The sequence below is a fragment of the Eptesicus fuscus genome, chromosome 7 (genome assembly GCF_027574615.1).
Source record: "Eptesicus fuscus isolate TK198812 chromosome 7, DD_ASM_mEF_20220401, whole genome shotgun sequence".
Classification (NCBI taxonomy): domain Eukaryota; kingdom Metazoa; phylum Chordata; class Mammalia; order Chiroptera; family Vespertilionidae; genus Eptesicus; species Eptesicus fuscus.
The window spans coordinates 58,100,960-58,123,354 of NC_072479.1; positions in this window are offsets into that span (position 1 = coordinate 58,100,960).

Sequence of the window (22,395 nt, forward strand, 5' to 3'; positions counted from 1 at the left end):
CTTGGGGCATGGGGCAGCCTGAGCAAGGGCCTATGGTGGTTTGCAGGCCAGCCACGCCCCCTGGCGACCCAAGCGGAGGCACTGGTATCTGGAATTTATTTACCTCTACAATTGAAACTTTGTAGCCTGGAGTGGAGCCAAGCCTCCTGCATGCTCCACTGGCAGCCATTTCTGTTTGAGTTAATTCACCTTCTATAATTGAAACTTTGTAGCCTTAAGCAGAGGCCTGAGCCCGGCCAGGGTGTGCGGAAAGCTTTGCTTTCTCCATTACCGCGGGCAACCCTGGCCTGGTCTCTCCAGCTCCGTGGCTGCCGCCATTCTGTTTGAATTTGTTTACCTTCTATAATTGAAACTTTGTAGCTTGAGTGGAGGCTTAGACCTGTCAAGGGCAGGTGGAAAGCTTGTTTCCCTCTGTTGCCTGGGAAACCTTGCTCTTGGTAGCTGTAGCCATCTCGGTTCGGTTTATTTGCATACTCGCCCTGATTGGTTGGTGGGCGTGGCTTGGGCTGGTGGGCGTGGCTTGGTGTAGCGGAGGTATGGTCAATTTGCATATCTGTCTATTATTAGGTAGGATAATTCCCAAGGAAGCACGGCCTACCTTTCGTTTCCCTCACTTGAGTATTATAATTTCAACAGCACCCTGAGACAGTGTGGCCCAGTATTTGACAAACCAATGGGATGCCACACCTCAAGACTTACGTGTCTAAAACCAAATTAATCTTCCTTCCAAAACTAGCAGCCTGTTCTCATTTACTTCCTCCTTCTATGGCACCATCATTTCTTAATCCACATTTGAAATTTCAAACATATTTAGTCATCTATTTCATATATATTGAGTATCACTTACATGCCTTCAGAGAAACAGTTCTCTTTTCTTATCAAGACCTCCTCTGCAATTTCCCTCGAATTCACTCTCATCTCACATCCACTCTATCCCATACTCTCCAACACTCTCAGTCATACTGGACATTTTTTATCAGTTCTGGAACCATACTTCCTTTCTTCCCTAAGTGCTGCTCCTTCTGCCTAGAGCAATCACCCTCTGCCTACTACCCCCACCTCCATCACCAGCAACTAATACTTACTCATCATCCTATAGATCTCAATCTAAATGCACTTCCTTAGAAGCTTTCCGATTACCCCTCTTCTAAACTAAGCTAGGTCCCCCATTTTTATGTCCTCACTAGAGGCCCGGTGCATGAAATTCATGCACTGGGGGGGGGGGGACGGGAGGGGTCCCTCAGCCTGGCCTGCGCCCTCTCGCAGTCCAGGATGCCTCAGGGATATCCGCCTGCCAGCTTAGGCCCACTCCCATGCATCGTTCATGCTCTTGAAGTTCGGGACCTCTTGCTCCTTACCGCCCGCCTGCTTGCCAGCCATGAGCCCAGCTTCTGGCTGAGCGGCGCTCCCCCTGTGGGAGTGAACTGACCACCAGGGAGCAGCTCCGGCTTTGAGCGTCTGCCCCTTGGTGGTCAGTGCGCATCATAGCAACCGGTCATTCTGGTCATTCCGCCATAAAGGTCACTTAGGCTTTTATTATATAGACTAGAGGCCCAGTGCATGGATTTGTGCACTTGTGGGGTCCCTCGTCCTGGGCTATGGGGATAGGGCCAAACCAGCTCTCCGACATCCCCCGAGGGGTCCCAGATTGTGAGAGGGTGGTTCTCGGGTGACTGTCTATATCTGTCTCGCTTCTTTCATCTCACTTTACCCTAAGTTTGGCGGTAACTGATGACTTGTGGGCATTTAGCTGCAAAATGCAATTATTTAGCAAACAGGATTTACTTAACCTGGAATCTAGTCAGCCTACAGCAGGACCCTACTCAATGTCAGGCTCCTGCCCAGTCCCTTCCGTCTAGGTGGAGTCCTGTGGCAGCAGGAACCTCCTTCTCCCCAGCTGAGCTACTCCTTCGCCTCCTTCCCTCCCTGGAGGTTACCCGCTGGCACTACTGCCCACCCAGAAGGAGGGAAGCCGTGTCTAGTTTCCCAGCTAAGAGTGGTAGCAGGAAAATTTGCTAGCTCCACTGGAAAGCAATATTAAGCAGATGAGCAAGCGCAGGACCAGCCGTCGGGGCCACAGCCAGTAGGTCCTGCACGTCTCATCATTTAGCTAATCGAGTCGGAAAGTTTCTGTAAGGGCCAGACCCACAACCTCTGCAATGGGCTAGAGGCCTGGTGGGGAGCCAGACCCGAAGTGGGGAGCCAATGGGCTAGAGGCCCAGTGCACAGATTCATGCACTGGTGGGGTCCCTTGGCCTAGCCTGCAGTGATCACGCCGAAACAGGCTCTCCGACATTCGTGCACCAGTGGGGTCCCTCGGCCTGGTCTACAGGGATAGGGCCGAACCGGCTCTCCAACATCCCCCGAGGGGTCCCAGATTGTGAGTGGTGGTTCTCGGGTGACGTGCCCAGGAATCGGGCTCCCTCCTCTGGTTCTGGTGCGTCACCTGAGAATGGCAGCTGCCATGTCACTGCAGCTCATCAGCTCCTGCATTGAGCGTCTGCCCCCTGGTGGTCAGTGCTCATCATAGCTACCGGTCGGATGGTCAAACCGTCAGATGGTTGCTTAGGTTTTTATATATATAGATAGCACACTGTACTTCTCCTTAGTAATGAAATGTCTCTGCTCCTTCAGGGAGAAACCATATCTGGCTTCCTTTCCACTGTTTCCCCAGAACTCTGAAGGCTTTTCACATAGTGGGTGCTCAATAAATCTTTGTTAAAAGAATTAATATAATGGTACCTACTTTATCAAGACCTTCACCATACCCTGAATTATTTCAAAAAATATCTTAACCGATTACCTTGCTAGTCTATTTCCTTTACCAAACCTGCAGCTCCAGTCAGGCTTACTGATCCCACGGGCACTGTGCACATTCCCACCTTCATGCCTTTGCTCATACTGTCCAGTCACTTAACACTCCCCTTCCCCAACTCTCCAGCATAGCAAATCCTCACCATCCTTCCAGATCCTGCTCAAATTTCCAGTTTACTGTTCCAATTTTACTATTTTGTAGTTATCATCTATGCCCCCAAATAAGACAACCCTGAATATAAAAGAATCCATTTTTCTAAAAAGAAGATTAAAAAAAAAGTTTTTGAGGCTAACTTGAATAAATAAACTTGTAGGGAAGTAGATGAAATACTCGAATGTCTACTTATAGTATTTTATTTAGTTTTATAGACATATTTAAAAATATATATTACTACTACTATGGAATAAGCTCCAAGATATAATATCAAGTTTTAAAAGGTATAATTGTTGTCTAAGAAAACTGTATAATTGTTGTCTAAGAAAGGGTTTTGGACCATAAGCATCTGCATATATTTAAAACATATAAAGGAAGAATAAGCCATAAAAGATGTTTTCAAATAGTTACCTATAGAAGGAGAGAGGGCATAGAGGATAGGAGACAAGGATAGAAACTAAAATTCTGTGAATATACCTTATTTTATATATATTTTACATAATTTTAAAACAAAATTTAAAAATCAATTCCCAGAAATCAAAAACAAAATGAAAATAAATGCCAAATTGATGGCATAACTATTCCAAGAGAAATTATTCCAAATAGCTTGAAACATAATAAATTGAACATCCTTAGTAGGATATACCTTAAAAACAAAAAGAATTGAAAAAGATCCTAAACTGCTTTTTAGTTACCATATTGTTGATTGTAGTGTTGGTGTTATTGCTCTGAGACTGTTGTGTATTGTGAGATAAAACAAATAATTATGTGAATTTTTTCTGTCTCTCTCAATATGTCTGAGAACTGGGATTTTCAGCAGGGGTGCAAAGAGATACAGTTGTAAGATAGAAGTTAAGTAAAAACCAACACAGTCCTGAATTTGAATTGGAAGTATCAACAAGAATATATGACATATTTTTACATATATATATATAATTGTCTAAAGTTTTACATATGTCTCCTTTTGCCCCAATTAACACCCCCCCCCCCCCCCCCGCCCAGACATTCTCACCCTGGGCAAGGCCCCACCGCCCCAGTGTCTGTGTCCATTGGTTATGCTAATATGCATGCATACAAGTCCTTTGGTTGCTCTCTAACGTCCCCCTCCCCTGCCATTTGTCTCTGGATCTACTCTTGTTCATCAAATTATGTTGATCACTAGAGGCCTGGTGCACGGGTTCATGCACCTATGGGGTCCCTCGGTCTGGCCTGTGGGGATTGGGCTGAAACCAGCAGTCCTACATCCCCCCAGGGGTACCGGATTGTGAGAGGGCGCAGGCCAGGCTGAGGGACTCCATCAGTGCACGAATCTGAGCACTGGGCCTCTAGTATGCATATAAGATCTTTGGTTAATCTCTTCCCGCCCTCTCCCCTCCCCCCTTCTCTCTAAGATTCATCAGTCTGTTCCATGTTTCCATGCCTGTGCATTGAGCGTCTGCCCCCTGGTGGTCAGTATGCGTCATAGTTACTGGTCAAACAGTCGCTTAGGCATGCATATATATATATATATATATATATATATATATATCCCACATATGAGTGAGATCATGTGATATTTATCTTTCTCCGACTGGCTTATTTCGCTTAGCATAATGCTGTCCAGTTCCATCCATGCTGTTGCAAATGGTAAAAGTTCCTTCTTTTTTATAGCAGCATAGTATTCCATTGTGTAGATTTACCACAGTTTTTTAATCCACTCATCTGCTGATGGGCACTTAGACTGTTTCCAAATCTTAGCTATTGTAAATTGTGCTGCTATGAACATAGGGGTGCATATATCCTTTCTGATTGGTGTTTCTGGTTTCTTGGGATATAGTCCTAGAAGTGGGATTACTGGGTCAAAGGGGAGTTGCATTTTTAACTTTTTGAGGAAACTCCATACTGTCTTCCACAGTGGCTGCACCAGTCTGTATTCCCACCAGCAGTGCAGGAGGGTTCCTTTTTCTCCACATCCTTGCCAGCACTTGTAATTTGTTGATTTGTTGATGACAGCCATTCTGACAGGTGTGAGATGGTATCTCATTGTTGTTTCGATTTGCATCTCTCGGATGATTAGTGACTTTGAGCATGTTTTCATGTCTCTGGGCATTCTGTATGTCCTCTTTCGATAAGTGTCTATTTAGATCCTTTGCCCATTCGTTGATTGCATAGTTTATCTTTCTTTTGTTAAGTTGTATGAGTTCTTGTAAATTTTGGAAATTAAACCCTTATCTGAAATATCATTGGCAAATATGTTCTCCCATGTAATGGGCTTTCTTGTTGTTTTGTTGATGGTTTCTTTTGCTGTGCAGAAGCTTTCTATTTTGATGTAATCCCATTTGTTTATTTTCTCCTTAGTCTCCATTGCCCTAGGAGCTGTGACTGTAAAGATATTTCTACAACATATGTCTTCTATGTTGCTGCCTATGGAATCTTGTAGGAATTTTATGGTTTCCCGTCTTACATTTAAGTCCTTTAGGCATTTTGAGTTTGTTTTTGTGTATGGTGTAAGTTTCATTTTTTTGCATGTATCTGACCAAATTTCCCAGCACCATTTATTGAAGAGACTGTCTTGACTCCATTGTATGCTCTTGCCTCCTTTGTCAAATATTAATTGCGCATAATGGTTTGGGTCGATTTCTGGGTTCTCTGTTCTGTTCCATTGGTGTATATATCTGCTCTTGTGCCAGTACCAGGCAGTTTTGAGAACCGTGGCTTGGTAATATAGCTTGATATCTGGTATTGTGATCCCTCCAACTTTATTCTTCTTTCTCAGGATTGCTGTGGCTATTTGGGGTCTTGTTTTATTCCAAATGAATTTTTGGAGAGTTTGTTCTAGATCTTTGAAATATGCCATTGGTATTTTAATGGGGATTGCATTGAATCTGTAGATTGCTTTGGAGAGTATGGACATTTTAATGATGTTGATTCTACCAATCCATGAACATGGTATGTTCTTCCATGTAAATATATTTTAATTGATAAATTTGTATTTTCTAGCTCTGTCCACTCAAAAGCCCTAGAAAAAAATGGTCAGCCAATAGCAATGAGTATCATTAGCACCTATACTGAGGTCTTTTAGAGTGCCATTTTCTACTAAAAGGCACTCAAAGACAACTTGGGTTGTGTCAAATGGACTCAGTAGACAACTTAAAGAGGTCCCTTGCCAAAAATAGGACAATTTGCCCAGCTGTATGTCTCAGTGGTTGAGCATCAACCTATGAACCAGAAGGTCAAGTTCGATTCCCAGTCAGGGCACATGCCTGGATTGCAGGCTCGATCCCCAGGCAGCCAATCAATGATTCTCTCTCATAATTGATGTTTCTCTCTCTCTCCCTCTCCCTTCCTCTCTGAAAACAGTAAAAATATATTTTTTTAAAAGAGGACAATTTGAATCAATAAGGGTAATAACTGCAACAGTAATTATTTGACTGAATATATCAAATACATACATTAAAATCCACGAGTTCACAATGTCACTTTAAAAATTAACTAATTGGCCCTAGCCAGTTTGGCTCAGTGGATAGAGCATCAGCCTGCAGATTGAACGGTCACAAGTCTGATTCTGGTCAAGGGCACATACCTCAATTGCAGGCTCAATCCTCGGCCCTGGTCAGGGTGTGTGTGGGAGTCAACTAATCAATGAGTATCTCTCACATTGATGTTTCTCTCCCCGTCCCTTCCACTCTCTCTAAAAATGAATGGAAAAATATCCTCGGGTGAGGATTAACAACAACAAAAATTTAACTAATTGGTTAACACTGGAAGATATGCTAATAAGTTAACTGGTTGCTTTGAAAGCTGGTAAAAATTAATCCGTTTCCCTTTATAAATTGTAACAGAGTAGATGAGAGAAGTTTCTTATTATTAAAAAATAAATGGAAAAGGAGTATTAGAATTAGAACATTGCCATTTTGTAGTCCAAATGGATTGGATTGACTTTCAAAAGCCACTAACATCACAGAGACAGCCAGATATTATATGCCTCCTTATGGGAGACCTTATCACCATCCATGAGGCAATCTTACCAAATAAATTGTCCCTGAATCTGATCAGGCCTCTAAATCCAAACACAAACTTACTGAAAATACAGTGAATCAGAGCTCTACAGAAAAACTACACCATGGGAATATAATCAGCAAAATCCAGACAGTGAAAAACCATATAGGACAAATTCTCCCCTAGCCTTTTTTAAAAAATAAATAATTGCACAACGAGAAAGAGAGAGACAGAGGGAGAGAAAGGTAAAACCAACAGGTTAAAAGAGACAATGAACCAACCACAATGTGTGGACTTCACTTGAATCTTGATTCAAACAAACTAACTGAAATAAAATTTTTAGTTATTTTTTAAATACCTTTTTAAAGTCATGACATTTGACCTAGCTGGTTGGATCAGTAGATAGAGCATCAGCCTGTGGACTGAAGGGTCCCAGGTTTGATTCTGGTCAAGGGCACATGCCTGGGTTGCAGGCTTGATCCCCAGTAGGGGGCATGTAGGAGGCAGCTGATCAATGATTCTCTCTCATCATTGATGTTTCTATCTCTCTCTCCCTCTCCCTTCCTCTCTGAAATCAATATATTAAAGATATGACATTTGAGACAATTGAAAATTTGAATATTGACTAGACCTTTTATGATATTAAAGAAATTGTTCGTTTTCTCTTTAGGTGGTACTGTGCTTATTTTTTAAAGAATCCTTATCTTTTAGTGACACATAGTGAAATATCTATACTAATAATAGAGGAATATGCAAATTGGCTAGAACACCGTCACATAACCACTAATCAGGACAGGGGCGGGGCCGCGGCAAAGAACTCTCAGCACGCCTGCGCCGGGGGTCCAAAGGGTGCGGAGAGGAAGAGAGAGCAGATAGGCAGTTAGGGCGATCAGGCCAGGAGGGGAGTGCAGATAGGCAGTTAGGGCGATCAGGCAAGGAAGGGAGAGCAGATAGGCAGTTAGGGGGATCAGGCCAGGAGGGGAGAGCAGATAGGCAGTTAGGGCAATCAGGCAAGGAGGGGAGAGCAGATAGGCAGTTAGGGTGATCAGGCCAGGAGGGGAGCGCAGATAGGCAGTTAGGGCGATCAGGCCTGAAGGGGAGAGCAGATAGGCAGTTAGGGGGATCAGGCCAGGAGGGGAGAGCAGTTAGGGGGATCAGGCCGGCAGGGGAGAGCAGTTAGGGCCATGAGGCAGGCAGGAAGGTGAGCAGTTAGGAGCCAGTGGTTCCAGGTTGTGAGAGGGATCCCAGATTGGAGAGGGTGCAGGTCAGGCTGAGGGACACCCCCTCCCCGTGCACCAATTTCATGCACCAGGCCTCTAGTTTAGGAGATAACACTGAAAGATTACAGATATGCAAAATAATAAATTAACTTAGAAATATTACTTATTGTCACACTTTATAAACATTATTCAAAATCTTCAAATACATCTTTAACATCAATGTCCTCCTCATCCCCATAGATGCTTTGAGTCAGTTTTCTAAGCATGTCAGGTTCACTTCCATCTAAGTTGTAAAGACTCCCATATAAAGTCCTGTTTGAGGAATAACTTTTAGATGAAAAAATCTTGCCTTTGTTTTAGACTTATTTGTTCATCTAGCTTATGATTAAGATCATGAATTTCCTGATAGCAGGAACCACATATTTTCATCTTTATGTTTTCCCAGAGTCTAATTCTGTAGCTTACCATTGTAGGTAGCTTTCACGCCTCTAAGTCCCAGGAGGGTACGTACTTATGTACTAGCACCTAGTAAAATGTCCAGTATGTGGTAAATATCCAATAAATTTTGATGAGTACATACTTATTAGTTTTCTGAACTCTTTATTTAAGTCATATAACATATTTTCTCATAATAAATTTTCATGTTGGCTTCCCCACAGGTTTCATGTTGTCCTTCCCCAGAGGACAAGGACCAATTAATCAGTATGCTTAATACTGCCTACAGACACCTGACACAGCATAGAACACAGCAGGAATCTGGATAAAACGGGGGAGGGAGGGATGATTGATTTTTTTGACTCAAAGACTATGAAAGCAAAATATAAAGAGCAAGGTCAACCGTCTGAAAAATTCCGGTTGAAAATCGACTTGTTGTTTGTTTCCTTAATTTAGATTTGTTAATCACAGCCTAAACTCACCAAATAAATGTTCATCTACTTTCTTTGTCTTGCCAAAGAAAACAGAGTCACTGTCAAACACCATTAGTCAGAGCATTTAAAAGGTCAGGCTTGAATGTGAATGTGGATCCTGATTCAAATAAGTCAACTATTTTAAAAACTTATATAAGGCACTCACAGAATTTTAAACAACTGAATGGATATTTGATTATATAAAGAATATGTTAATTTTAAATGTAACAAAACTATTGTAATATGGTGGTTGTGTCATCTTTAAAAATGGTCCTTAATCTTTAGTGATACACACTGAAGTTTTTACTGATGAAATAATATGATGTCTGGAATTTGGAGAATGGGTGGAAACAGATGAATCAATATGGATGTGTACTCATTGTTGAAGCCAGGTCATTGGGTACATGGTGATTCATTTTTACAAGTCTTTCTTACTTTGGTACATGCTTGAAATGTCCCATAAATTTCAAGTATATATGAATTTTGTTTAAAATCATAAAAATGAAAAGAAAGGTACATGAAGTCTCATTTGTCTGTTCTTGTTGCAGAGTCCTCACCAGTTGGCTATTATTTCCTCTGATACCATCATTATTTATGGCAGAGAAGATCTCTCAACCATGGATTTCTAGGGTCCCTATGAATGGGCTTCAGAGGATTATGTGTGAGTGTGCATTTTTCTTGGGAAAGGGTTCATAACTTTCACCAGATTCTCAGGGGAGTTTATGACTCAGAAAAAGATTAGAATCATATTAGCCACATTATATAAGTTTAGAAAAAAAGAAAGGAGGGAGGGAGGAAAAGAAGGATGAACTAGAGCAAAAGCCCTGTTTCTAAGTCTCTTTTCTGTACTTCCTCCTGACTCACTGACAATGAACCCTTGCACAGCTGTGGATTTATGTGGATGCCTAGCACAAGAACACGATAAGATACAAAGAACTAAAGGAGTTAAATAAACATTGAAACTGCAAGGCACATAGTGAGAGAGAAAGCATTGTTATGAGCCTTGAAAAATGAATGAATTATAGCTGAGTAGCAAACCAGATTCCCACTTACAGTTAATGGACAAATTAAAAGGCAGGGGCAGGGCCGAGTCTTACATAATGGCTCCTGCTCCTAGAAGCAGACCCAGAGGCTGCAGGGGAGGAGGAAGACGGCAGGCAGTGGAGCCCACCTTGAGCCCTCTCCCCGACACACCTCTACTGTTCAGCTCCACCTGTGGGGTTGTATACCTGCCAAACTCAGCCCACCTCTTTTCTGGCAGTCAGTCTCAGATATGTTACCTCTAAAGACCTCCTTCATCTTTTTTCCCTAAGGTTCCAATGTTTTCAGAGACTATAAATAGCACGCTCCTACCCTCCACCTTCCCATCCTCCCCTGCCCTGGACAATAAAAAGTCAAGTGTTTAAGTTCTAACATATTTAACCAATTTTTTAAAATCAACAAATATGTAAGTGGCTACCAGGGTTTCTAATCAGCGAACTGAGTTAATGCAATTAGTATTAGAAACAAGTATCATTAGATACTATATCATGGTCTAGCATTGTGCTTTACATATATTACCTCACTTAATCCTCAAAACAGACCTAAATCAAGGCTAAGATCTCACAAGAACTAAATGGGAGAGGAAGAACTCAAGTTTCTCTGTATTCCTTATATTAACATTATACTCTAATACTGCTAAAAGCAAAGAACCTGGGTTGTTTTTGAGAGCTCATGTCCACAGAACAGCTCAAGATCCACATTATTACCTTCTTAAATCCTTAGTGCTCCTGAATCTTGTCCCTCAAATTTCCCCGAGACTTTCAATAGTTCTCCATCTTTTTATTCATTTCCATCTTCCTCTTTATCCAGCAAAGTCTGTGAATTCTGGCCCTTGAAGACTCTGTCACTGGCTCAGTCCGGTGTGGCTCAGAGGATAGAGCATTGGCCCGCGCACGGAAGGGGTCGTGGGTTTGATTCCCAGTCAAGGGCACATGACTGGGTTGCAGACTCGATCCCTAGTAGGGGACATGCAGGAGGCAGCTGATCAATGTGTTTCTCTTATTGATGTTTCTCTCTCTTTCCCTATCCCTTCCTCTCTCTCTAAAAAAAATCATTAAAAACATATTTAAAAAGAAAAATATATATTTAAAAGAAAAAAAAAAGACTGTCACTGAATATGACCCATAAATCCCCAACTCTTGAATGACCTCAATTTGACTTCCTCACTGAATGCAGTCACGCTATAGGGGAAAAAAAGGGTTCCATCAGGATTTGTCACAGCTGTCCCAGACCTCTTCCGGGTAGCCATGAGCTCCTGAATACCTATGATTTTCTTATTCTGACTCTTCAGCAGCTTTCTAAAGGCATAAAATTTCAAACTGGTTCTGGTTTCTCAGTGATTCTTTTATTGAACCCCACTTGGATCACTCACTCCTGTCCAATATAGATTACTGGTTAATACATAATAGTAGGCAGAATAATGACCCCCGAAATAAGGTTGCAAATGGAAGTAATATTGTTAATAAACTGAATTTAAAGTAAAGAGATTATCCTGGACTCTCTGGTGGGCTCCATGCAATCACAACGGTCCCTAAAAGTAGAAGAGGGAGGCAGAAGAGTAGAGTCAGAGAAAGATATGAAGCCAAAGGCAGGGTCTGAGACACACGATATTGCTGGCTTTGAAGATGAGGAAGGGAGCTATGAGCCAAGGAATGCAGGCAACCTTGAGAAGCTGAAGAGGTCAAGGAAACAGACTCTCCTAGAGCCTCCAGAAAGAACCCCAACCCCACCAACATCTGACTTTAGCCCACTGAGAGACCTTGTTGGATTTCTGAACTACAGAACTGTAAGAGTATCAATTTGTGTTGTTTAAGGCACTAAATTTGTGGTAATTTGTTATGGAAGCAATAGAAACCAACACATACACTATGGCTTTCTAACTACCAAGACCAGAGTAAATGTGTTACCACCTTACAAGAAACAAGCAACCCTCCATTATCTAAGATTTGTTGCTGTTACCCAGCAGCAGATTTAGAATAAACATAGTTGCTTTGCTGTGTCCTGGTTACTACTGTGCGGGCTTGAGTGAGAGCCTGTCTACCCAGCCAAGGCAAACCATGAGCTAAGACAATTACCTGCAAATATTTCAGGCAGTGAATTTTCAGCCTGAATTGTCCCATGACAATCTCAATTCTCTGCTTGGCAGGACAGCCCGCACCTCTCCTCCTGAAGTTTCCCAATAGAACTGGTAAAGCCAGGTAAAGAGAATTCTCACAATTTCCCCAATTCTCACTTAGGGAAAGAACACCCCGCATGCATTGGGAGAGGGTGATGGAGTTTGACTGTACACTGCAATGTAGTGAGAGGAGAGCTGCTGTGATGGATACTTTTGTTCAATCACATTCAACAAATACTGACTGCTTATCATAAACTGACCTCAGAAAAGTTGACCTGCTCTCTACAAAGCTATTCATTCATTCACTCAGAAAATATTAACCGACATGTGCCAGCGTCATTGGGCATGAGTATTCAGGTCTCCTTCAGGAACTCTTGCCTTGGAGTTTTCTCAGGACCACCATAAGCTATACAGTGTGACTCGCTTACTATTTGGCTATGCTTTTCAATTATCACCCACTTACCAGGGTTTGTTATTCTCAAGACTTCAGCAAAGCTTTCCATTCTGAGCAGGCCTAATTCACAGAAAAGCCTTAGTGATTTCCCAAATTCACTTGCTCCCCACTCCTCCACTTCCACCTTCTCCGAACCTCCCTGCAAGTCCTAGGCCTCTCCACCTGCTCCTCCAGCACTTCTTTCTGCTCAGAATGGACTGTTGATCAGGAGAAATTTTAGGAATTTTGAAGATGTCCCCAGTTCCAGTCCAAACTAGGCTTCCCTAAAGCTTTCTTATCTTCTTTCATTGCTACGCCCTTTAAGGGCTCACTGACTCCTAAAATTTCAATAGTCACCTCTACAGATGTCATCAAAATTCAATAATGCAGACCTTCATTGATTAATCCTAAATTATAGCCTCTTCGCTGGCCCCCTCATTCCAGTCTCTTCCCACTCTAACAATACCCTTTGTACACCTTGTCACACATATCTTTCTAAACATTTATTAAATGCTCACTCTGAGCCAGGCACTGGTCTAGGAATCAAAGATAAAAGTTACAGTAATGCAGAGTGATTAAGGAGACATCCTTTGAAGAGGGGCAGCCACATATTAGAAAAAATTGCTTAATCTTTTTGCATCTTGGTTTTCTCATATGAAAAATGGAGATAATAAGAGCATGTAGCGCTCAGGGTTATTGAGAGACTTAAATGAAATAATGCATGGAAATCACTTAACACAGTGTCTTGCACGTGGCAAGCATCAATAAAAGCTTACATAAAACAACATCATCAAAGGGAACTGCCAGGTTAGCAGTAGAGAGATTAGGTATATTCCATAAGTAAGGGGTGGGAGAAAAAACAGAACTTGGTGGGTGTCGTGAGCAGAGAAGACAGAGTGATGAATTCTGATAGTGATATGAAGCTTGGAGGTTAAAATGGGATATTTTGGAGAGGATGAGAAAGATTTTCCAGTTGGAACATCTGGGCAAAAACACAGCAGCATAGAAGGGAGAGCTTTTGTGTAATCGAGCAATGACAGTGTGTTGCCCTGTGCTAATCCTGACAAGGCCATAAGCGCCTTAAGGAGAGGCACACTGGCTTTGACTATGGGAGAATCATCCATTCTATAATCTAGAATCACAAACCTATATTATACCTGGCACTGTGCTAGATGAAAATACTTTGTGCCTGGTCCCTGCCCTCATGAAACTTCTATTTGAAAATAAACAAGAAATCAAAACAAGAACACTTCGGATGAATTATATGTGCTATTAAGAAAACAAAATAGTATTGTATGAAATGGAGTGACTGTGGTTAAAGGTCAAGGAAAGACACTCTTGGGAGCTGACACTTGAGTCATGAGAAGGCCTAGGTAGAAAAATGTCCTAGGCAGAAGGAACAGCAAGAACAAAGATCCTGAAGCATGAAGGAGCTTGACATATCGAAGAAACAGAAAGCCAGTGCAGGGATGCATAGAGAGTGGAAGAGAGGCAGTCAGAGAGGGTGGTCAAGGCCTTGATCATGTTAAAGCTTGATAAGCACTTTGGATTTTATTCTAAAATGAACTGGAAAGTCACTAAAAGGTTTCAAGATAGATATGCCATAATCTGATTTGTATTTTTAAAAGCTCCCTCTCACTGCCAGGCTTGAAGTAGAATGGCAAGAGAGAAGACAGAGGGAATCGTGAGAGGCTAGTGCAACAGTCCAAACCAGAGAAAACAACAGACTTATGATATTTAGATGTGATGTCTGGAATCTCTCTGTTGACACAAGTTATACAATCTCCTCAATTTGCCTACTTCTTCACAGCCTACTTGGGAGAATTAATTGGTAATTTTCAGTTGCTTGATTGTGTCTCCCACAAGTCAGCCATTTACTTTCCTCCTTCCACACTCATTTCTTTTCCTCCCTAGTAGAACATCCACGTTCCCATTTGTCTATCACCTGACTCAGCCTTCATGAGGTCCTACTGTTCCTACTCTATTTTCTTCTCCTCATCCTACCACTCAAGAAAGTTTCATGAACTAGATGTAAAGGAGGTAATTATTTTCTATCTTATCCCAGAAGCACTCAGGAATTATCGATCTCACAGAACACTAGCAGAAGGTTAGGGGTTATTCTGACCTTGACAATATAACCTGTACACACTCTGCACATTAAGGACACTGTCTCCTCACATTCATTCCAGCCTGTTCTCCCACTGCAGCCAGAGAAATCTTTTTTTTAATGTTTTTATTGATTTTTTTTCAGAGAGAGAGGAAGGGAGAGGGATAGAGAGATAGAAACATCAATGAGAGAGAAACTTCATCGATTGGCTGCCTCCTGCACAACCCCTACTGGGTACTGAGCCCACTACCCAGGCATGTGCCCTGACCAGGAATCGAACCAGTAACCTCTTGGTTCCTGGCTCAACACTCAACCACTGAGCCATACCAGCTGGGCAAGAGAAATCTTTTTAATAGGAAAATCTGACCTCTCATTGTCTATCTATCTATCTATCTATCTATCTATCTATCTATCTAACTATCTATCTATCTCTATATCTCTATCTCTCTTCTTTTGCTCTCTAGAGTGTCTTCCCCTTGTTCCTCAGAGAAATACCAACTTCCTCAGCGTGGGCTACAATGGCCCTGTATATTATGACACCAGAGTATATCTCACACCATTCCCCTCATTTACTCTCTGTGGCTCTAGCCACACAGGCCCTCTTTCAGGTCTTGTAGCCAGATGTACCCCCTTCTGCCACAGGACTTTTGCATATGGTGCTCTTTGCGTCTCCAAGGCCCTTTGAGCTCCCTCTTCCCTAGGGAGACACTTATTCTTTAGATCTTTGTCCATATTTTGTCTGTCTTTCTTTCAAAGAACTTATCACAGTTTATAATAACACATTTACTGGTGATTATCCCCAAACACACACACACACACACACACACACACACACACACACACGCACGCACGCACACACACACACACTAGATGAGAAGCTCCAAAGAGCAAAAACATTGCCTATTTTTGTTCATCATTGTATTCCAAATGTAAGTGAATAATACACTTAATAGGCCTTAACAGATTAGATAAGGATTTTCCAAAACCTTAGATAAGGTTCCTTTTTGATGGAGCAAACAAAGAAGGAATTACAGATCTTCTAGTAGCAAACTACCACAGGAAGAAGAGAGTCAGTATCTGATACCCATGTTGCTACAAACTCCGTGTTTTTGCTGGCTCCTTACAGAAACCATCCCTGATGTCAAGGTGGCACTTGTTTCCAAGACCCGTCATCCTTCCCAAGAAGGTCCATCATTCTCTTCTCAGCCTCCCACTTCAGACGAGGCCCTCTCTTCAATCAGTCCCTCTTCCCAGGGCAGTCACTGTGCCACCTGATCGCACAGGCAAGAGGGTGGTGACAGCCGAGAACTGAGTAAGGTACCACTCCCTTCCTGGTTGTCTCACAATAAACACTATTTCACTAAGCCCTTTCACAAACAGCACCTCGTTTTGCCCTCAAACCAAAGCAGATATTTATCATTCCCATTTTACTAGATGGGGAACTGAGGTTAAAGGAGGCAAGTGACTCACTCAAGGTCGCCAAGCCTGTATGAGATTTGAACCTACAGACTCTGCCACACTGTCCAATGCTTTTCCTTACATTAGCCACCCCAACAGTTGGGCTGCCAGTTCCTTAAACCTGGTTTCCTCCTTCTCTTAAATAAACACTGTTCCTGACTCCTCAGCACTTCCCCAGCCCATTTCTGCTGGCCCACCCAGAACCTGTCAGGTGTCTGCGCAATGAGGTGGAGGGAGTCAGAAAGCTGGACACGCTGCCAGGGTTCGGTCCCGGCCTCCCGCCTTCCCAGCGCTTCCAGAAACCCCCAGAAATAACACAACGAGGAGACCCGCTTCACCAAAGCACGGCCCCTGGCGACTCTTTCTCCCACGTTCCCGCTCCACACGGCGCGGCCAGCAGCCGGCCTCTCCCCGAACAGGGAGGACCCCAGGAGGACGGAGGTCACCGGCGGCGCCCGCGGGATGCGGCGGCGATCCGCCAGCTCCCGGGTTCGGCCCAAGGTCACCCTCTCGCAGCCCCTGCCCGGTCCCCAGCCTCCCGGAGCGCCCCCTGGTGTCCCGGGATGGCCTCCCCTCGCCCTCAGGGAGTGGCCTCGGAGTCCAGCTGTGGGGGCAGAGGCGGGAAGGTGGACAGAGGATGCGGAGGCTGAGCCCGGGGAGGGGCGGGAGGCGGGCCCTACCTGATAGCGGAGGACGCCGTCCGGCTCGTTACTCCCGGCGCGCATGGCGGAGCCGGGCAAGGTGTCGCCCGCGGGCTCCAGGCCGAGCGTCTGCAGCCCGTACCCTCCGGGCGGGTCTCAGCGAAGCGCCCCAACGGCGACCCCTACTCTGCAGCCAACGGTCAACCATCAACCTCCTCCGCCTCCGTGGCCACCGGCCCGCGAGGCATCGCCGCGGCCAATCAGCGCGCGGCCTGTGCAGCCAATCAGGGCGCGGAGCACGGGAGGACGCTGGCCGGCGGTACCCAGGGCTACCACGAGGAGGGGGGGGGCAGCCCGAGGAGCCCATGTTGCCGTGGAAACCGCCTCCCTCCCTTCAGGGGCCCCTGGGCTTGAAGGTCCTTGCAACTGCTTGTTGGAAACGGAAAATCTCATTCTTCTATTTGCAGCTGCCCCTCACCCTGGGAAAGTGAGAAAGTGTTGATTTTGTCTATTCTGATTTTATTCTCTGGATGACTTTTAAATTCTGGGGAAACGTCCCTTGGGGATTGCAGAAGGAAGTAATTGAGGATGAGGGAAAAGGACGAGAATACTTGTTAATCTCTGAGCTAGTGGCCAGATTAAAAAGCATTAAAGATAAGCACACTGGCAGTGATCCTGTCCCCTCTACAGCCTCGCTATGACCTAGGTCTCCTCCCTGGGTCTCAGGTTGGCAGCCAAAAGCACAGGGTTGAACTAAAGATGGTTGTTGAAGTAATAACACAAAAATGCTTCCAACTTTTCCAAGAAGGCAAATTGTTACTTAATAACAAGAACTATTCATTTAAGGCGACGTTGGAAAATCATGAGTAACACATTCCATTTGATACAGGTTTTAAGGAAAAGAGAGTCTGGCCATCATCCAACCAATCCTCTGTCCCCAAGCGGAGGGAAGGGGCCTTTTCCTTTGTATGTACTATTACATCAGGATGTAGGTGAGTCACATCAGAACAAAAAGAATTGTTGCAAATCATTCTCCTGTCTCCACAGAAGCTACACCTGAAGATAAATAGTCAGGGACGTGTTAAAATTTCAACCCTGCATCCCACGCCTTGCACTGTCCCTGAAATGTGAAACAAGGTTGTGCTTCAGTATAACTGAGGCAGAACCATATTTCTAATCTTTATAAGCTCCTGGTCCTGTTTCTGAGTCTTAACATTCATTGCCACAGTCTCTATCATTCTCTACACTAAACATGTCCCTTGACTCCGGCATTCACCCCATCATTTCCCATCAAATTCTTAACCTTTCTTCAAAGTCAACATATTTTAGTTGAATTTATTGGGGTGACATTGGTTAATAAAATTATATAGTTTCAGGTGTACAATTCTATAACACATCATCTATATATTATACGGTGTGTTCACCACCCCAAGTCTAGTCTCCTTCCATCACCATTTATCCCCCCATACCCTTCTCTACCTACCCCCACCACTCCTTCCATCTGGCAGTCTCCATGCTGTTATCTGTATCTACGAGTTTTGGGGTTTTTTTGCTTAATCCTTTCACCTTTTTTACCCAGCCTCAAACTCCATCCCCTCTGACAGCTATCAGTCTAGTCTTTATTTGTCTGTTTCTATTGTGTTTGTTAGTTTATTTTGTTCCTTAGATTCCACATATGAGTGAAATAACATGGTACTTGTCTTTCTCTGACTGGCTTATTTCACTTAGCATAATGCTCTCTAGGTCCATCTATGCTCTCGAAAAGAGTAAGATTCCATTCCTTTTTTACAGCTGTGTAGTATTCCATTGTGTAAATGTACCACAGCTTTTTTATCTACTGATCTACTGATGGACACTTGGGCTGCTTCCAAATCCTGGTTATCTATATACTAGAGGCCCGGTGCACAAAATTTGTGCCCAGGTAGGGTCCTTAGTGGCTGCCAGCTATCAGCCAGGACCTCCCTTCCCCAGCTGCCAGCTGCTGGCCATGGCCTTATTTCATTCCACACCGCCCCCTGGTGATCAGTGCATGTGATCGAACTCCTGGTCGGTTGAACTCCCAAGGGGACACTTTGCATATTAGGCTTTTATATATTTTATATATATAGATAGATATAAAAGCCAAGCGACCACAACACTGGAACAACTGGGACGACCAGAAAAACTGGTTGCTTTGACGCGGATTGCAGCCTCAACCACCCGTGACCCTCCCCCGAGCTGGTCAACTTCCTGTGTCCCCTCCACCCATGCACTGGGCCTCTAGTTGTAAATAATGCTGCAATGAACAGATGGGTGCATATACTCTTTCAAATTAGTGTTTCAGGTTTCTTCAGATATATTGCCAGAAGTGAAATTGCTGGATCAGAGGCAGGTCCATTCTTTTTTTTTTTTTTTTTTAATATATTTTTATTGATTTCAGAGAGGAAGGGAGAGGGAGAGGGAGAGAGAAACATCAATGATGAGACGGAATCATTGATCGGCTGTCTCCTGCATGCCCCCTACTGGGGATCAAGCCCGCAACCCGAGCATGTGCCCTTGGCTGGAATTGAACCTGGGACCCTTCAGTCCACAGGCTGATGCTCTATCCACTGAGCCAAACCAGCTAGGGCTGCTCTTAATTTTTTTAAGGAATCTTCACACTGTTTTCCACAGGGGCTGCACCAACAGTGCACCAGGGTTCCCTTTTCTCCACATCCTCACCGGAGGCAATATATCAGAAAAAAATATTGCTATAAGAAATGTCCGAGATTTTACTGCCTATGTTTTCTTCTAGGATTTTTATAGTTTCAAGTCTAACATTTTAAGTCTTTAATCCATTTTGCGTTTATTCTTTAGTATGGTATAAGAAAGTGGTCTAGTTTAGGGTTTTTTTGCATCTGTCCAATTTTCCCACCACTATTTATTGAATAGACTGTCTTCACCCCATTAATGTTCTTGCCTCCTTTGTCAAATATTAATTGACCATAAAGGCATGGGCTTATTTCTAGGCTCTCTGTTCTGTTCCATTGACCTATATGTCTCAAAGTCAATCCCAAAGGCCATTCTTCCAAGAAGCCTTTCTCTTAGCAGTTACCATGTTGTGATTATTTAATTGCCTTGTGTGTTGACTTTAACTTACTGTAATATTGTACATGTTTGAAGGCAATGGCTATTTTTCTTATGCCCTTCTGTATACTTCACAGAGCTTCAAAGAATTCTGGGCACATAGAAAGTAGTTAGCAAATATATGTTTGAACACCTACTATGTACAGGCCCAAGTGGCATAGAAGATGCAGAGAAATCTAACATAAAATACAGCCCAGCCAGCATGGCTCAGTGGCTGAGCATTGACCTATGAACCAGGAGGTCACAGTTTCATTCCAGGTCAGGGCACAAGCCCAGGTTGCTGGCTCAATTCCCAGTAGGGGGCATTGCAGGAGACAGCCGATCAATGATTCTCTGTCATCCATGTTTCTATCTCTCTACCCCTCTCCCTTCCTCTGTCTCTAAAAATCAATAAAAACATATTTTAAAAAATATGTAACATAATACATATCTTCAAGGGGCTTACAATTTAATCAGGGAAACAGGATTTACTGTATGTTAACATAATGACAAGCTAATAGAACATAGAATAAGAACCCTATGAGTAATGAAAACAACAAAGATTATAAAAATTCAAAAGAGAAAATGATCTTTATGACTTGGGGCACTTTAGGAACATGACACAGAGAACATGGATTTTATCTAAATCTGAAAATAGTTAAGCCAAGGTAAGGAGAGTAAGCATCTTAACTCTTAGGCAAAGACTTAAGAATGCACGTGGCCCATTCAGGGTAACAGTGATTTGGACCAAAGTTGAAAGTCATAAAGAGGAGCAGTAGGAAGTAAAAAAAAAAAAAAATGTGGTAAAGAAAAGCTATGGCCAAATTTTGGAGAGCTGGCTAACTAGTTCTGATTTCATTTTTCTCACATGGTAGGAAGTAAAACACTGTGGTCTTAGAGAGCACCTCCATGCATCAAGACCCGGTTTAACAGTGTAAATACATAGTGCCGTTTAATATTCATAACATCATTATTTCTCCATTTCACTGGTAAAGAAAACTGAGACTCAGAGAAGTTTAGCAGCTTTCTCAAAGTTAAGCAGTCATTAAGCTGGGATTCAGTCATTTATTAATTCCCAACATATTTACTAAGAATCTATGCATTCAGCCCTGTGTTGGGTGTTGGGGAAACAGCAATAAGACAAACACAGGGTCTTGCCCTCTTGAGCCTTACAATCTAGTGGGGAGAGAGTGAACAAGATAATTACAGGTTGTGGTCGCTTCTGTGAAGTAAGTAACGGGTCATATGATAGCGAGTAACTGACACGGGGTTGGGGAGAGCTACTTTAAATGGGTGTTCAGGGAGGGCTTCTCGGGGGAGGTGAGGAGAGCTTCTTCTGTGAGGTGAGTCAAGGGCAGGTCTGTCTGATTCCACTAGTTCTTGGCCTCTATGCAGCATAAGGTACCATTGCCAAAATCTGCCATTAGGGGCAAGCCAATTAGAGGAGGAAACCTGGGGCAGGGGGGCAGTTAGACTAGCTCTGGCAACGTGGTAATTCAGGAGGGGCCAAGGATGGTGACCAAAGGAAAAATAGGCCCACGTTTTCCTCTCCCCAGAAAGACAGCTCCCAGCCAAGGGAGTGGGCTTGAGTGGGCAGAGTAAAGAGAGGACTGAGGAAGTAGAGGATTCCCAGGAGCTCTGATGGGTCTGATTTCCCTCCAGTTCAATCATAAAGCAAGTCAGAGCCTCTGGCCCTTGACTTCAGAGTCAAGAGCTCCATCTTCTGGTCTATTGTGAAAATTACAAAAGGAACTAGGCCACAGAGTTGGCTTCTGAGGCTGCCTGAGGCAGCCGCCACCTGGGGCGTTGCAGCCTATAGGCCCTGCCCCCCAGCCCCCACCCCCGGACTAATTTGGTCTCGTTCCCTGAGAGACCCTTCGCTCCAGGCTCCAGGTTCCTAGCTTTTATTGCTCCCTACACTGCTCGGAAAAATGCAAATATGCTGCTCTCAGCCTGGCTGGCCAGCTGGGGGAGCTGGAAAAAGGACATTCAGTCAAGGACACCACCTCACACGCTCTTACTTTTCTAAAGAGAGCAGGAAAAAAACCAACCAAATAGCAGAACATAACTCAGCCTTCTGAGGCCTGCACAGGATGCTTGGCCTGGAATGAGGCATACAATTCAAAATGCACATAGAGATAGACTACACACATCAACAGGGAAGCAAGGAGGCATGCTACATGGATAACTTTAATCCTTGCAATGATTCTATGAGGTATGTTCTATCATCCCATATTATAGATGAGAAAACTGAAGACTGTGGCTTATGGTGTAGATTGCCCAGATCACACAGCTGGCACAGTTAATAAAGGGTGACACTGGGCTCTGAGATCGGATGTATCTGATATAAGTGCACATGCTTAACCACCTACTGCCTCTCATGGAGCTGCCTGGACCTCCATCCCTCTCTAACTTTTATAGGCTCCAACCTCTCTTCATGG